The sequence below is a fragment of the Macrotis lagotis genome, chromosome 3 (assembly GCF_037893015.1).
Source record: "Macrotis lagotis isolate mMagLag1 chromosome 3, bilby.v1.9.chrom.fasta, whole genome shotgun sequence".
Taxonomy (NCBI): domain Eukaryota; kingdom Metazoa; phylum Chordata; class Mammalia; order Peramelemorphia; family Peramelidae; genus Macrotis; species Macrotis lagotis.
This window is the reverse complement of record NC_133660.1, coordinates 177,849,099-177,866,456: the sequence shown is the minus strand read 5'-3', so window position 1 is coordinate 177,866,456 and position 17,358 is coordinate 177,849,099. Positions and strand designations below refer to the sequence as shown.

General features: G+C 37.1%; 1 protein-coding gene and 1 pseudogene across 1 annotated transcript in view; one reads left to right on the top strand and one right to left on the bottom strand.

Annotated features, from left to right (window-relative positions):
• Positions 1–17,358, top strand: part of TBC1D1 (TBC1 domain family member 1) — a 252,928-nt gene that overhangs the window by 34,074 nt on the left and 201,496 nt on the right. The window lies entirely within an intron of this gene.
• LOC141517153 (endothelial differentiation-related factor 1 homolog) lies at positions 2,360–14,559 on the bottom strand (annotated as a pseudogene).

Here is a 17,358-nt window from a genome sequence, read left to right as displayed (position 1 = left end):
GCCTTCAAAGTTTTTGAAAGGGGTGGGTGACACAACCACTTCCTTCTTCATCTTTGACTGTATCTTAGGGGATTGGCTAATGATAAACTTTTAAGGTTTTATCAAGATAAAGGTTTTTGTAGCCTTTTCAAAACACTTTTACCTCGATCATTTCAGCATGTGATGTACGCTGGGTAGTCTTTTGCTTATTTAAGAGGAGGGACTGCATTTTTATTATCCTTATTTTAGAGATGAAGTTATCTGAAGAGGACATCAAGATCAAATGGTTTGCCCAGGGTCATCTACTGAGTCATTGACCAAATTGAGGTCTAGCTCTCCTCATTTCTGATTCAGTAAAATCTGAATTGCTGTCTCTGAACTGGTACTTCTCCATAGTTAATACTAATTCAACTCAGATATTCGAGTAGAAGGGGCTGGATAGGAGTTACATAATTTGTACCAAATCAATAAAAGGCTTCAATACTTTTTGTCTGAGGTTGTATCCTGAAGGAGTAACTTTTTTCACATTAAAATTGAGTGTTGTATCTAAGAAGCTATTATTGAACTATGATAGTTGCTAAGTCTCTTAGTCTCTCTAATATATCCAATAGCTTCTAAAATAATTTCTTAAAACAGAAGTGTGACTATGTCTCTACCATGCTCAGAAGTCTGCAGTGGCTTCCTGTTGGGATAAACCTCTGGAATAAAATAGGAATTCCTCAACTTTGCAATGAAAGCTTTTTATAACCTGGATTCCACAGCTCTTTCCAGACTTTTTTTTTAAATGTATTACATTTTGTGTTCTTGCCCAACTCTGCGACTTGACATTTCCTGAACTTTATCCCTGTGTCTTTGTAGGCTGGAGTACATACTTCCTTCTCATTTCTGCCTCTTAGCAACCTTAACTTCCTCTAAACTAACCTCCTCCTCCATGAAGTTTTTCCTCAATTTTTCTAGTCATTGACACCCCTTTTCTTTCTCAAATTCTCTTGTATTTGGTCATCTGTAACATCTGAAGTTAAGTTCCAATTTTGTTTTTACTACCCACAGACCCTTTTAGCTAGTGGCATTTTATAAATGTGGGCTGAATTGAGCAGTTAGTCATATTTGGAGATAATCTAAGATTATATATGGCAGTGTTGTATATTATGAAAACACATGTTTCTGACTAATGAAATGGATTCAGGCAAGAATGATTGACCAGAGAATCTAAAGGGGATAATATTATTTTGATCTGGCAGCGATCATAAATAATACTTTTATGGGTCAGTTTTTAACTTTGGAATGCCTCTTATGAGGTTTTTGCAAAAACTTGTTTTAAATGCCTTTTGTTTAGCTACAATTAAAGGGCTCAAAGTTTTAGACAGATTATTCATCACTAGGAGATACATATGTTAATATAGTTAGCCATCATAGAACATGGCAAATGTAGTTTTTCATTCTAGCATTATTGAAAGGGAACAAAATTAGAAATTGAATATAACATAATAAAAGTCCTTTGCTAATTGAATAATTTCACAATGAAGTTCTGTGATCTCTTTAAATTATTCCACATAATAGCCATGTCACTGGTAATTGTCCAGTAATATACAGGAAACTCATTTTGAGACAAGAATATAATCAAATGGAAGTCCACAAGAGGAAAAACAACAACAATTAGGTCAGATGCCTGGTTGATTTCTTTTGGCCCAGTGTTATCATATGTTAGGAGGACTTGGAGGGAAAGAGACCAAGTTTTCAAGGATGCTAAAGCCTCTGACACAGGTGTGTCTGAGAGAGGAGGGACAGGACTCACCTGTCTCTGATTTTGTGGTACAGATTTATCCCAGTGCTGGGATTTTTCCAGGGAAACATTTAATCAAAGAGATCATAGCAAATGGGGAAACCAACCCAGGCACTTCAGGTTGTTTCCTCTCTCTCTTTTTTTAAGGGTAACAAACTTTTATTATTTTCTCTTGAAAATGCAGGCTTAGGGTGAACAGAGGTCACTTAAGTTGGTGACACATTTGCACCCTTTGCAAAGCAGGGAGCAAAATCCCTAAGATGCCAAACAGATATAACCCCCTCCACACTAACTCTTACACATTAATTTAAATTGATCCCATTTCAACATATGCCCCAGTGCCTCAAAAAGTTATAATTGCTTCTAGATAGATAAACATTTTCTGATAAAATTAAGAGGATTATTAGTTCTGGCTCCTCAATCTTCACAAAAGGAAGGGGAAAAAAAGTCAGGAGAATCATTTAATTTGCAAGGTTTTGTTTTTTGTTTGTTTGGTTTTTTTTACAGCAGGTATAGATTTGGAAGTTTCCTCCCCCAAACAAGTCTGATAACCCTGTGTTCCGCTTGGCAAATGTGAAGAGAGACATTGGTTCGGGTGGTGAACGAGATCCGCCTGAACGAACTGATTTCGAGGCTTTGTGTTCATTTCCCCTTTGGTCCTGTCTCAAGTGGCTTTCCAATGTCCTTCCCACGAAGCTTGAGACCAAGGACTCTTTCGATCTTTCCCAAGACCTGGTTATTAGGAATGGCCCGTCCACACTCATAGTCTGCGATAACTTGGGGCTTTTCAATGATTTTTGTGGCCAGATCCTTCTGTGTCATTCCCTTGCTCTGTTGGCCCTGTTGGATCACTTTGCCCACTTCTAGAGTGACCCTATCATGGTGAAGTTCCTCAGTCTCTCGGGCCAGTTTGGCTGTGTTCTTTGTGATGGAGTGTTGTTCGTTCTGGCCAGCAGCCCATTTCTCGGAAGTCTCCGCACCTTCTCCTCTCCTCCAAGCTGCTCTGAGCTGCTGGGATGGCCTGCTTGGACTTGGCCTTGACCTTGGCCTGGGCCGCCCTGCGCAGCACCGTCACCGTGGCCCAGTCGCTCTCGGCCACGGCGGGGGTGTGAAGGGGGGTCTCCGCTCTCGGGAGGCCGGACTCGGGGAGCAGCTCAACGCGACGCTCCGCCCGCCTCGACCACTCTCCACTCCTCTCCTCTCTCTCTCTTTTTTTTTAAGGTTTTTGCATGGCAAATGGGGTCAAGTGGCTTGCCCAAGGTCACACAGCTAGATAATTATTAAGTGTCTGAGGACGAATTTGAACTCAGGTCCTCCTGACTCCAGAGCCAGTGCGCTATCCACTGCGCCACCTGGCCGCCCCTTGTTTCCTAGCTCTTAAAAAAAAAAGAGAGATCTCTGAGCCCTTTTTCCAGTTTTGTAGTTGATATTAAAGAACACCAAACAGAAGCAGCTATGAACATGTATGAACTGCTTATGGTATAGAAGGAACTTGCCTTTGGCCTCTTTTTTGTATTTCCCAGTCCTTAGCATAGTCCTTGGAATGTAGTAGGTGCTTAATAAATATGGATTGATTGATTGATTGGTAGGTGCTGGGATAGATACAAAGATACATTTTGTTAAGGAGATTAGGTAGGTGTGATGTAGTGGAAAAAGTGCTGGGTTATTGTGAGAATTAAATTTAATGATGTTTGTAAAGAGCTTTGAAAATCATAAAGTGTTACATAATTGAGGTAGTTATTGGCCAGAGAGCTGTACCTGAATTTGAATCCTGATTCAGGCCCTTAACCAGGTGTGTGTCCAGGGGCAAATCATTTATCTTTCTCAGCCTGAGAGATAATTGAGTCAGGCTCTAGTCCCATCTAGACCATGGGAACAATAAGGACAACTGATCTCCCAGGACTGTTGTGAAGAGCAAGTAAGGTGACCTAGGTAAAGCACTTTGCAAACCTTAGAGTGCTATTAATATTCCTAGTAGGAAAAGACACATAGGTGCCCATGTGTGATGGATGAGTCAAGGTAATAGCTGTAGCATCTCCTTGGGGAGCAGCAGCTTGGGTTTTCAGAGGGAGCAATACTATTTTTTTTTTTGCCTGAGGATTCTAATAGCTGGGTTTTCATGAATCTATCCAGTTTCAATCAAATAGTAGAGATATCAATTAGTTTTTACCAAAGGATATTTAACCAGAATAGTAATTACAAAACATTTTTCTTCCTCCTCTTCTCCTTCTCCCCTCACCCCCTATTCAGGGGCATGGTCTTTCATTGCAAAGGCCCCTGGGGAGAGTGGGCTTAGATTTAAAGTATAGTGGGAATAAAGCAGGAAATACATGTGTCCAAAGGTATCTCTTAATTCCTGACCCTGGAAGATCTTTTCTCCCTTCCTGAAATTCTCCTGTTTCCCAATAGTCTTATCTCTCTGCCAGGCTCTGATAATTGGTATATTTCTAGAATCCATTGCTAGCCCTTCTTTTCATCAAATGGGGTCTGCCAATGTCCTTATGGTTCTGGCTTACCAGAAGTTCATAGGTACTTCCTTTGCTGTTGCCACTACTACTGCAGTAGACTCATACTGATTCTGGTTGCTGGTGAAAGCATCTCTGGTGAACCTTTTGGTTTTCCTGGGGGTTCTGGATGCTCTCAGCTCATTCATATACCACTAGGAAAGAATAAAAATGAAAGATATAGATATGACTTATGTTTGAAGACACTTGAATACATGGCAGCCAGCTGGGAGATGGGACCAGGAAGATTATATTAAAATAGTATGGTTCAGAAGAAATAAGAACACGACTGAGCAAACAAGTCTTGTTTCTCTTGGCTTTTATCTGTTGACTTAAGGCAGTCCCAACATAGGTCGTCTTGAAGAGGCAATTGGTAGCACCTGTTTCCCAACTATCTCTCCAGCTTAGTGGCTTTGCCATCTGAAATTGTTGTAAGATCATATATGTTTTCCTTACAGATTAGTCTTATAAGGTATGTCCTTAATAGTTATACTTGGAGATAGATGGATTGAATAATATAAACGTGTTTAGATTGGGCAAAAAAAAGATAAGAGGTCTAGACTATCAATTGACATTTCATTATATAGAATGCCAGACACTATTTCCTTTCTCTGCTGCCTCTTTTAAGTAGAGAGGAAGTGTCTTAGAAGATGCTCTCTTGCATGACCTAGCTAGTAGAACTTGGGCAGGTTTCATCAAGGTCAATTTTCATTGGTGTTTTAACTAGACCCAATTCCTATGAGACTAGATCTGGGAATGTAAGAGACTTCAGAAAGCCATTAAGTTAAACTCCTTCATTTTACAAAGGAAAAAAACACAGCCCAGAGTGATTTGCCTAAATATGAGTGGTGTCCAAGGTGTAGGTTTAAACCCAGTTTTTTTTCTTCTGACTATGAATGCTTGTTCAACAGTACCAGGTTCAGCCTTGGTTGTTTTTTCTTTAAAACTTACTAGTTTTTAATCAATATTAATGACATCTCCTATCAAATATTCCACTTACTTAGAATTAAATAGGAGGAAGTCAGAGGAGCCTTTATAAAACTCACACCTTTGGTACCACTGTGGATGAAAGTCACTTTAAGCCTCTATCCTGGGTCAAACTGATATTCATGAAGTACATCCCAATGATAACCTAGTATGCTTTGATTTTCCCTCATATTAGAGCCAATATTTACAATTGCTGGTCTTAACGATATGCCATTTCTCCTTTTTTTTTATATACTGCCAAATGCCATAATTAAAAAATCCTCGATCCTTGACTGGACCCAGGTTTCTCAATCTTTATAGTCTTGATCTCTTTATTCATATATCTGACTGTATCTTCTCTGTATCTACTCTAATATTCATGTGGCATGTGGCTCTGCTTCTCTGTGGATATTGCCCCAGGAGAAGCAATGACTATAACTCCAGAAAATGAATTTGTTCCAGTAGTAAATAAAAAGGTCACCTTCAGAGAGGGGTGGTGGTGGGAAAGAGCAAGTTCAAGAACAAAAAAGGGAAGTTTTAGCAAAACAGCCAGCTTTAGTGCTAGTAAGTAGCCCAGAAGAGTGTGTGTAGTCTATTATGTTTAGATCCTGGTTTGCTATTTGCTATTTTGTGACCATGTCTAAAGCATTAGGGATATAGAAGCATCATCTTACTGGTAAATTGGTTAATAGGAGAGTACTTTATCTCTCTTGTGAAGATGCTTTGAAAAATAATGTCATAAAATAATATGTAACTTCCAAGTGGTTATAGCACTACTAAATAAGAATAGGTATTCTTGGCATCTCTCATAGGTCTTTTGATCAATCCCTTTTCACTAAGCCTGGAAGCCACCTAGGCATTTAATTTCTTGTGTTGAATAGAATCCAAAGCTTAAGAGGACCATTTTTCCTTCCCATTCATGCCAGATGACACATTTCTTCCCAGATGAGGCTTTATTTGCAATGACCTTCAATAAAGAACATTCCTCAGCTTTTCTTTTTTTTAAACTCATTCCATTGCCTAGCAGTTGTGATATCAGAAAGTTTTATGTCCAATCATAATCTTTTATTCTACAGAAATATATTTCTTCTGAGACCTTAGTTCTGGCATCAGTTGTTGTATAGAATATCAGATCATTATTTGTACACTTCTCTAGGATAGATAATAATTTCAATCTTTTTTATAGTTATAATTTAAGTAATAGTTTCTATATTCCTTGAGCCTAGTATTCAATGAACTCACCTCTGGAAAAACTGATAAGTCCTGAATTTATTGTTCAGTTATTTTCCTGTTGTGTTGACTCTTCTGACCCCATTTAGCAAAAATATTGCAGTGCTTTGTCATTTTCTTTTCCTATTCATTTTACAGATGAGTTTAAGTGACTTGCCCAGGGTCACTAGATTTGAACTCAGGAAGATGAATCTTCCTGACTCTAAAACCAACACTCAATCCACTCTACCACTTAAGCTACCCAGTAAATACTCAATAGAAAATAGAATTTATCTTGTGTTTCTTATCTGTTACTTTAACAATATTTCTTATATATATATGTATATACAATTTTTATATACAGTATTTTTTTTATTATTCTGTGAGGTAGATTGCAACAAGTTTTGGGGTTTTTTTTAGGTTTTTTTGCAAGGCAATGGGGTTAAGTGGCTTGCCCAAGGCCACACAGCTAGGTAATTATTAAGTGTCTGAGGCCAGATTTGAACTCAGGTGCTCCTGACTCCAGGGCCAGTGCTCTATCCACTGCACCACTTAGCTGCCCCGAAATAAGTTTTCTAATCCCCATTTTATAAGGAAGAAACTGAGATTCAGTGAGCTTAAATGATTTGCTCACCATTATACAGCTAGTAAATTTCAGGATTTTTTCTTCTTTTTGGGAGGGATGGATGGGGGGGAGAATTCTTTTTTATGCCTTTTGTTTTTATGTCAGAATTATTTCTGTCTAAATCTCATTCTCCCTCCCAGAAATAACATTAGCATTCCCTCCTTCTTACCTTGAAACAAACAAAAATCAGTTAAGTAAAGAACAAGTTGTAATATTCTGCCCTCATCCCCCAGAGAGGAGGAAGTTAGATATCTTATTTATTATTTCTTCTCTGGGCCCATTATTGATTTTCAGCTATTTAGAGTTAGTGACTTCCTTTCAGTGATTTTTTTATTTCCATTGTTTTAATTATTGTATACATTATTGAACCCAGTTCTTCAGACTCCTAAATCTAGTTAACAGAGATAGGGACTAGAACTGTGATTTCATTAGTATGGAGCAGAGGCATCAAACGCTCCACTAGGCAACTGCATGTGACCCACAGCATTCCTGAATCAGAATGAAATATAATTGGGAAATAGGTAAGAAAATAAATAAAAATGAAATAAAACAGAAAATAACAGTGTGTGGTTTTTTTAGTCAATATGCCCTCGCAAAAATAGTTGTGTCTAGTGTAACACCACTGGTATAGAGAACTTGTTGAGGTTACAAATAGACACCTCCTTTGTTGCATAAAGTCTTAGAATTGCCTTGATCATTGATCCAGTCTCTGTCAGAAGATCCTAGATCTTCATAGTGCTGAGGTCAGCTCTATCCACTATATTATACTACCTTTCACTTCTATTGATGAAGATTCTAGTAGTCTATTTTTACTAAACTAGATATAATTTATTCATGTTGGGGATTAATTTTTAGCAAGTCTTATGTCTTCAAATGGCTCTTCCTGCCAACAGATCATGAGGGTAAGCTCAGAAAATGCAAACTATTTTTAATATCAACTTAATCAAAACACAACAAGGAAGGTAGAACTGGAAAAGAAAGGTCATATGGTGCACACTAAAGAAAAATACAGATGACCTTTGAGTTAGCTGATATTTTGAATTTTTTATAAGCATGAATGACCAAGTTGACTCTGTAAGCAGTTAGTCCCAAGTCACCTGCTGGAAAACAAAAAGACAACTGATAAGTTATTTGATACCTACTACAATAGCAGGGTATTTTGACTTAGCCCTTCTAAGCTGCACCATAATGGAAAGAGTTGTGAAGTCAGAAGACCTGAGCTCTTGTGCTATCTCTGTTATTGAGGAAGCCATTTGGAAGCAATGAATAGAGCACACTGCCTGCAGACTGGAAGACCAGAGTTCAGATTACCTCAAATAATTCCTAACTAGGGGACCCTGGGCAAGTCATTTAACCTCTCTTTGCCTCAGTTTTCTCCTCTGTAAAGTAGGGAATCATACTAGAGTCTACTTCCCTGGTTGTTGTGAGGGCACAATGCCTGGCTAATAGTAAGTGCTTCATAAAGGTTAACTCTAATTATTAACTTTTATTTATTAGTGGATAGATTCTCTATCCTCACTGACTAGTGAGGACCCTAAGTCCCCTCTCTTGACTTTAGGTTCCTCATCAATGAAATAAAATCTATAAAACCTCTCAGGTTACTTCCAAGTTTCCAAATTTGTGATTCTTCCAGAAAGTGCTGAAGACTTTCAGCAAATGTTCTAGGGGATCCAGGTGCTGATTTTCCTTTTCTTTCTTACCATTTTTTACATTTTAGAGAACACTACACAGGATTTTGCATACTTTGCTCCTTGACAGTATGACAAATGGTTTTTTCCTTGTATGATAAACTGCAGATAATGTAGTCATCTATTTAAGGACATCTTCTGCTGTATATCATGAGAAAAAGTATTTGGTTCATTATCAAGTGTTGAAAGAAGTAGTATACTAATACCAGACACCTGGTACAATGGAATAAACATAGATCACAGGATTGTTACAAGACTCAAATGAAAAACTTATGACATAAAGTATTTTTGTAAACCTTAAAGCACTCTATACATGTTAACTATTACTGGGGGAAGCAATGGAATCTGTAAGCCAGGTTTGACTTTGATTCCTGTCTATGATATAGAATTTACTGCTTTTTGGAAGGCATAGTGAATAAATGTACAAACAAGTAAGTGGTGATCACAAGAGGTTGTACAGCTTTGTGAGAGACAGGGGATTTGACTGATCTCCTTTCTAGATAACAGAGTTCTCAGCCTGGCAGAACAGGGGAATGCAACATCGTTTACCTAGATTTTAGGAAAGAATGTGACAAAGTCTCTCATGCTACCCTTATGGAAAAGAGAAGACAAGTGGGGACTTGTAGGATTTAAAGGGCTGCCTAAGGAAGAGGGTTTAGATTTGTTTGGTTTGGTTCAAGAGGGCAGAAAGAGGAGCAATGGAAGTTTTTGTTTGTTTGTTTGTTTTTTATGTTTTTGCAAGGCAAATGAGGTTAAGTGGCTTGCCTAAGGCCACACAGCTAGGTAATTATTAAGTGCCTGAGACTGGATTTGAACCCAGGTACTCCTGACTCCAAGGCCGGTGCTCTATTCACTGCGCCACCTAGCCGCCCCGGTAATGGAAGTTTTAAAGAAGCAAATTTAGGGTTCCAAATACATTGGGAAGATTTCCTTCACAATGAGCACTGTCTAGAAGTGGAATGGGCTGCTTCTGGAGATGATGGTATCCTCCACAGAGAAGGTCTTCACAGAGGGTTTTGTTTATTTGTGAAAGGGAAGGTGATAATGAAACCAGGAAGGTTTCAGTTTCTCATAACTATGTAAACTCACATATACATAGACATATACATACACACACAATCTCAATAACATACATGAAGAAATGGCAGCCATTCATCTCACCCATATAGGTGTTTTAAGTAATAACAAAGATGTCCTTGGGTAATTATTTCAATGAACATTTGATCTACAAAGTGTAGCTGCTCTCTCCATTAGTACAGAGCAGAGCAAACCATTTAGCAAGCTGTGTGATTTTGATCCAGCATTTTCTATAATTTTCCAAAGAGAAGTTATCTATTTTATGAGGACAAACTAAATCACTTAGATTGTTCATGGGATATCTTTTGCTCCATGACTACATGACTAATTTACTTCCTTTTTAGTTCACACTTGCCTGTGGTCATATCTTTTATGCTATTTAAAAGTACAAATCATGATTGGTAATTGCTATAGACCTGCCATGTGTCTTTCCATTCCTTTTGATTTAGCTGCAGTTTTGACTCTTGTGAGACTATGATGCTACATGATTCACAGGCACAGAGTACCACAGAGAAACTATAATTATTGAAAAAGTAGACTTTTATATCAGACTTAATGCAATTTCCATAATGCAGTTGAACTTATTTATTTTATTGTGCTATTATTGGTAGTTCGCTAGACTGGAATGATCTTTACTTACGTCACTAGCATCCTTCAAGGTTCAGTTCAGTTGATCCACTTCTAATCATCTAGACCTCTGCACTAGACCTCTTGAATCCAAGCTCTAGTCCTTGGGGAGATAAATTCATTTAATGTTATATCTTCCTTCAAGCAAAAGTCTCGAGTAAGTATAAACTTACTTTGTTGACTGCATCTAACCAATCCCCAGAACATGCATGATTTTATATCCCGTCCATTATCCAGCTGGTACCATGTCAATTGATAGTTATTATCCCTGACTTTCCTCATCAGAAGGCCACCTGACCACCACTTTGCTATATGTTTAGTCCCACCCATTAGAATGTAAACTCCTTGAGGGTAAGGATGATCTCAGTTTTTGTATTTGTTTTCCTAACCCTTAATAAATAAACATTTGTTCATTCATTCATTCATTCATTCAAGTACCACTTTCTCCTAGAGACCTGATTACTCTAAAGTACTATTATCCTAGAAATTATTTTGAATTTTTCTGAATATGTTTATATATATATATATATACAAACACATATGTGCATTTCTTTGTACATGTTGTTTCTCCTCCAGTGGAAAAAAAGTATCTGCCAGCCCTGTACTAAGCTATATATATATATATATATATATATATATATATATATATATACACATATATATTTAAAAATGGAATTAAAAAAAAAACTCTGGCCTTCAAATAGTTTATTGTCTTTGTAAGTGGAGCGTCCTGCACAGGAATCAGCACCTTGGGTCCCATAGGCTTTAGCTTCCTCACTTGTAAAGTGAAGTAAAGGTGTTGTAATAGATGGCTTTTAAGGCCCTTTCTAATTCTTCATTTATGATGAAGTAAATATAAACTACATTTGAAGAAAATATATAATCCAATTTTTGAGTGAAGGATCCTAGCATTTGGGGGATCACCAAAGACTTCATGTAGATTATAGACCTGAACAAGATTTTGAAGGAAATCAAAGGTTTTTAAGGAGCAAGGATGAGAAAGGAGTGTTTACCAACCATGGATGACAGCCAATGCAGTTATGGAGATGGGAAATGGAGTCTTGTGTGTATGAAACAGCATGAGGGCCAGTTAGGCTGCCCTATGGCAGGAAGGAAAGGTAATATGTAATAACTTTGGAAAGGTTGTAAAGGGCTTTAAAAAGCTCAAAAGGGGAGTTTACATTTCATCCATGTGGCAATAGAGGTCCCTAGGGTTTCTTGAGGAGGAGGAGAATGACAGGGTCAGACTTATAGCTTAGGAAAATCACTTTTAAAGTAGGGTTCAAAGTAGGAAGAGACTTCAGGCAGGAAGTTTAGTTTGTATTAAGTGAGAGGTGATAAGGCTGAACTATGGTGGTGACTGGAAATAAAGAGTAAGGGATCAATGTGAGAGGTTATTATGGATGTAAGGAATGAAAAATTTTGGTAATATTTGATATATGGAGTAAAGGAGAGTGAAAACTCAAAGATAATGTCAGTATTGGGAAGGGGCATGGTCATATAGATGATGAACCAAAAAAGACCCTAAGGTAAACAGGCACAAGGAGAATTGAAAAAGAGGAGTGTTATGAAAACCCAGAAAAGAAAATACACAAACGCATTTGGGGATGGGGGAGATGGTGGTCAGCTGAGTCACATGCTGTAGAGAGGATTGGAAGAATGAGGATTATGCACAGATTTGGTAATAAGGAGACAACTGGTATTTGGAAGCAAATAGTTTCATTTGAATGATGAGATTGGAAGCCAAACTGTAAAGGATTGAGAAGTGAAAAAAAAGATAAAATAGAGGTAATGTGTAGTCATTTTTAAAAGGAGATTGTCTGTTGAAAGGAGAGTAGATCTGGGCTGGGAATTCTAAGGAAGGGGAATATCTAAAGAAGCTTTTTCTTTTAAAGATGACAGTTTTGGATATGTTTAAAGGCAGTTGAAGAGAGTAAACAGGGAGAAACTGAAGATGGGAAGATGATCATGGGAACAATCTGTGGTAAAGACAGGAGAGGTAAAATGAGGGAACAACATCAAGGAAAATGATGTTCCTTGTTGATTTTGAGCGAACAGTGAAACCAGTTCCAAGAACTCCTCTACTTGCTTTTTTTTTTTTTTAAGGGGAAACCTTAAATAATAGACTGAAGAGTTAAAAAGTGTTATAATCCATTTCTCACTGAACAATTGAGGAAATTAGGGGGAGTTTCAGTGATCTGCCCAAAATACATTTTGAGAACAGGGACTTTTCTTTTCTTTTCTTTTTTCTTTCTTTTTTTTTTTTTAAAGAGTTCCCTGTCCACGACAAGAAGCATACTTGGGCTTAATTTCTTTAATATAAACATAGAAAAGATTAATATGTGCATCTGAAGATTATTTTAAATGTTCCAGATCGTTTGGATTTCATAAGCTACAGTGCCAGGTCTACAGAACTAAGTTTCTGGTTTTTTAATTTGTTTGTTTTTTTGTTTTAGTTTTTTTGCTAGGGTTAAGTGGCTTCCTCAAGGCCACACAGCTAGGTAATTATTAAGTGTCTGAGGCTGGATTTGAACTCAGGCACTCCTGACTCCAAGGCCAGTGCTTTATCTACTGTGCCACCTAGCCACCCCCTACTAAGTTTCTGTTTTATAAATTTTTGCGGAGTTCACAATATTTGACAAGGTACCTTATCAAATGGAAAAGAACCAATCTTAAGCTCTTCAGGTACTTGAGATTCAGTTAGAAAAAGAATAATGAAGTATACAATTTAAGGCTTCCAAAGAGTATGACATACAATATTCATGAGAAGATTCAATTATGTTTAAAACTAAGGGATCTTTAAGGGATTAGGTTAAAACAAACAAATATAAAGCTTATAGAAATGCTTAATAATTATTCTGATCACAGACAAACCAAATGTCTTGTTTGTAAAATGGAAAACAGAAAATGCTATTTTCACTAAAGAAACAGCAACACTGAGCAGTTTTTATTCTATACCAAACTAAGGAAACCAAGAGTTGGTATTTTGAAGTAATTTTTTCAAAGGTTAAAAAAATTAAAGATAAAACATTTTAGGAGGAAATTGTTTTTCTGAGTAATAAATGCTACACGTAAGTGAAATGATTAAAACAAATTTAAAATGTTGTCCTGTAATTTTTATTACTAGTTAAAACAGACTTTGTTCAGTTTTAATGCTTAGATATTAGGTGGAGCAAAGTTTCATGATTCCAAATATCTTTTGCCTTTAAAACTTTACAGTGTTTTTGCTTATGAGCTCATTGCCCACTGGATTTTTCCATGAATCTAAAATCTGTGTACAATATTTTGGAAAGAAATTTATTTGTTTAAACTTTGCACAGGATGAGCTAAAAATAGAAAAGTTTTGTGTTTCTAGTCTGGAAGGTCTTTTAGGAAGAAAAAAATGAATATAATTACTGTGCATATTAAGCAAAGATTTTGTGGAGGAAAGGAATTTTTAAATAGAAAAATACAGCTTAGTTGATACTGAAATATTACAAGTACTTAACTGGTTGTTACTCTGAAAGAGGAAGCAGATTTCTGAATTGTGGGTTTGTTTTAATAAGACAGGAGAATTGAGTGCATAAAGAAAATCGATGTCATAACTGAAGTATCTCCTTTTTGTTCTTGGGGGTCTGTTATCTGGTTCCATCTGGAGTTACAAATACAGTAGCGTCTCCTTTATACTGTAGAAAGAACAAGCTCCTTAGTATTTTGAGTTGGGCCAGAGCCAGCATCTAATTTTGCAAGTCTTTGTGAATAAATTTATGGAAAGTGACTGGTGCCACTGAAGAATGACCTCATAAAAGTTGCTTGTATTTATCCTGGCTAAAGAGGAAATACTGTTTACTTAATTAAATAAAACAAGAGCATTTTAATCTTAAATGTTGAAATACTGAATTTTATGTAGCAAAATATATAGACTACTCAATGGGTTGAACTTATATTGAAAATAGATTCTCTCCCTCTTGCCAAGATCTCTATAAATTTGTCATCTTCTTCCTTTACACGTTTTACTCAGCTCACAACTCTTCCAATGCTGTTGCCCGAGGTCATATACTCTTGGATGTCTATTGAAGCGCAATGGTGGGTCACCTCCATTTCTGGGACTGGTGGTACCATATTAGGATGTTAATATATGGGGTTTTTCACGTCTGCTAGGTGGGATGGATTTCTGAATGGTCTTAAAATGGCAAATGTCTAAGATCTGTGCTCTAACATAAAAAAAAATTGGTCTTTGGAGTGGGACGAGTGAGTCATCAAAGAATAGAGGAAATTACAAAGTATGTATTATACTTATGAAGCAATAGGTTCAGTACAGTCATGCTTCTAGATGTAAGGATTTAACAGTGGGAGAGGTCCAAGAATGTAATCCCATCTTCTGAAGAAATTCTGAAACTATTTTTTGACCCTCTGTGGTTTACACACTGCCTTGGCACATTTGAGCTGTCTGAAAGGCAGCTCTTGTCTCTTCCTGTTTTCATTCATTCTTTTATTTCTCTGGATAGCATTGTTATTAAGAATAATTTACATTAAGCTGTGGGACCTGATTATATACTGAACAGAATTTCCCCCCCAATAGCAGATTTGTGAATCATCAATATACTTTAGCAAGTTTCATTAAAATTCTCTCAATACTAAAGCAAGCCTACTGTCAGCAGCAAGATTATTTATTTCTTCTGAGTAGGATAAAAATTGTCATTATTTGTTAAGACTTATCTAGCCAAGAACAATTTTATACTAAACATTGGGGTGCAAAAATAAGAAAACAAGGTCCCAATTCTCAAGGATCTTACATTCTAATGGAGGAAAGAAAAGACATAAAGGGGAGGTGGAAAGGGAAGGGGAGGGGAGGAGTATTATGGCCGAGATTTCAGGTAATATGGTGGTCTGGATGAAGAGCCACCAATCATGGAGTCCTCCTTAGGGGAGAAAAGCCCTTGGTATGGAGATGGAGTAGACTGAAGAGGGAGTAACACACTTTATGCTTTACAATCAATTTAATACTAATATTAATGATATTTATAATTATTAATTAATACTACTACTAATATTAATAACAATGCTAAGATTATGTATGTACATTGATTTGACAACATGACTTTATAGTCTTTTTTTTTATTATTAGTAGGGTTCATTACTGACAATGGCTTCCAGATATTAGAATCACACTCTTTTCTCCTTATCCTTAATGTGACCAGTCCTTCTTTCCCTGATGTAGAAATGTCTAGGAGTTAGGGTTCACCACTACTTTGTTTATCATGATGGCTGATTATTGAACACCAGACTGAGATGCATGCTGTATTAGGTTAAGTTTAATTTTAGGGAATAGATAGCTATAGATTCATTTTTAGAGATCCATAGACCTCTTCTCCAAGGTAGTGCAGTGGCTGGAGTTCTGGGTCTGGAATTAGAAGGACTTGAGATCAAATGCAACCTGAGGTTCATCGGTTATTTAATTGTGGAAGTCTGGGAAAGTCACCAAACCCCAGTTTCTTTATCTGTAAAATGGGAATAATAATTTATCTTTTTCATAGTTGTTTATTCATTGTTTTTGACATTAGATTGGGAGCTCCTTGAGGACAGGAATGGGTTTTTGTTTTTGTTTTGCATTTCTCTGTTGTCCAAGTATAGTGTGCTTAGAGCATAGTAAGGTACTTACTCAATGATAGTTGACTGACTGGGGAAGAATAAACGTAATACTGGAGATGCAATAATGAACCAACATTTGTATAGTATAGTGATGTATGAAAGTTTGAGAGACATAAATTCTGAGAAATTAATCATTCTATTAATTATGTTAGCAGATAATTAATAAAAAGGGGTCAGTGACACTCTTGAATGTCAAAGATCCTTCATGGACTCCACTTAATTCTTATATGCCCTTGGAAGAGTGTGTATCCCTGAGGGTGGCAATCAACTCTGATTGGTTAACAATTAATGAGAATTAATATTATATTGAGAGGTGGACCCCTTTTAATGAAGGGTTGAGGTGGGGGCTGGGAGATGTGACTTTAATCACTCTTTTTCTCAAACTACCTTCCTCTACCCAAATGGGCAATCTAGATCAAGGATCTACTCTTCCCTTCCTCCCCCCACCCCAAACCTGAGGAGAACACAGTGGGTTTCCCCATTTGGGTAGGGTCTAAACAAAATTGAGAGGAAAATTAATCCAATCTCATTATCAGCAGTGTCTTTTGATGCTGACCTGATCCAATAGAGAATGAAGAGATAGGAAAGGAAAAAAATATTGAATCTCCCCAATAATTGGTTTTTAATTTAATAATCATTTTTCTGAACTTTAACATTTGAAAAATGCCTTCCATCCATTAATTTCATTTCATCTTCACAAAACCACTATGATGTAGATAACTACAGGGGAGGAAGCTTTCCTGTGATCAGTCTACAGTATATTTGATTTGAATTATGACTGCCAGCTCCCTTCTACATTTTACAAGTGAGCAAAAGTGAGTCTCGGAGAAGGTGAGAGATATGCTAGAATTCACATATCTAATAAATGGTAGGATTCAAATAGAGACCTTTGGGGAGCCAGGCTTGTATTCTTTCACTACACCTGCTGTCTCTTTGGGGTGGTTCTTCTTGGGGTGTCTGTTCTTGTATCACCCTGCTTTTGGATGGAACCAGACCTCTCCAGAGCAATATTCTTGTCCTCTCCCCCTTCCTCTTTTCAGGCCATTATATAAATTAGATGATTGTAAGAGACTTAATCATCTGTATGACTCTAGCCAGGTCACTTACCTCTGTCTGCCTCAGTTTCCTTGCTGTAAAATGAAGATAATGACAGCACTCTACTTCTTGGGTGATTGTGAGGATCAAATGAGATAATATTTGTCACTTTTATTTTGCCAGGCAATGGGGTTAAGTGACATGCCCAAGGCCACACGGCCAGGTAATCATTAA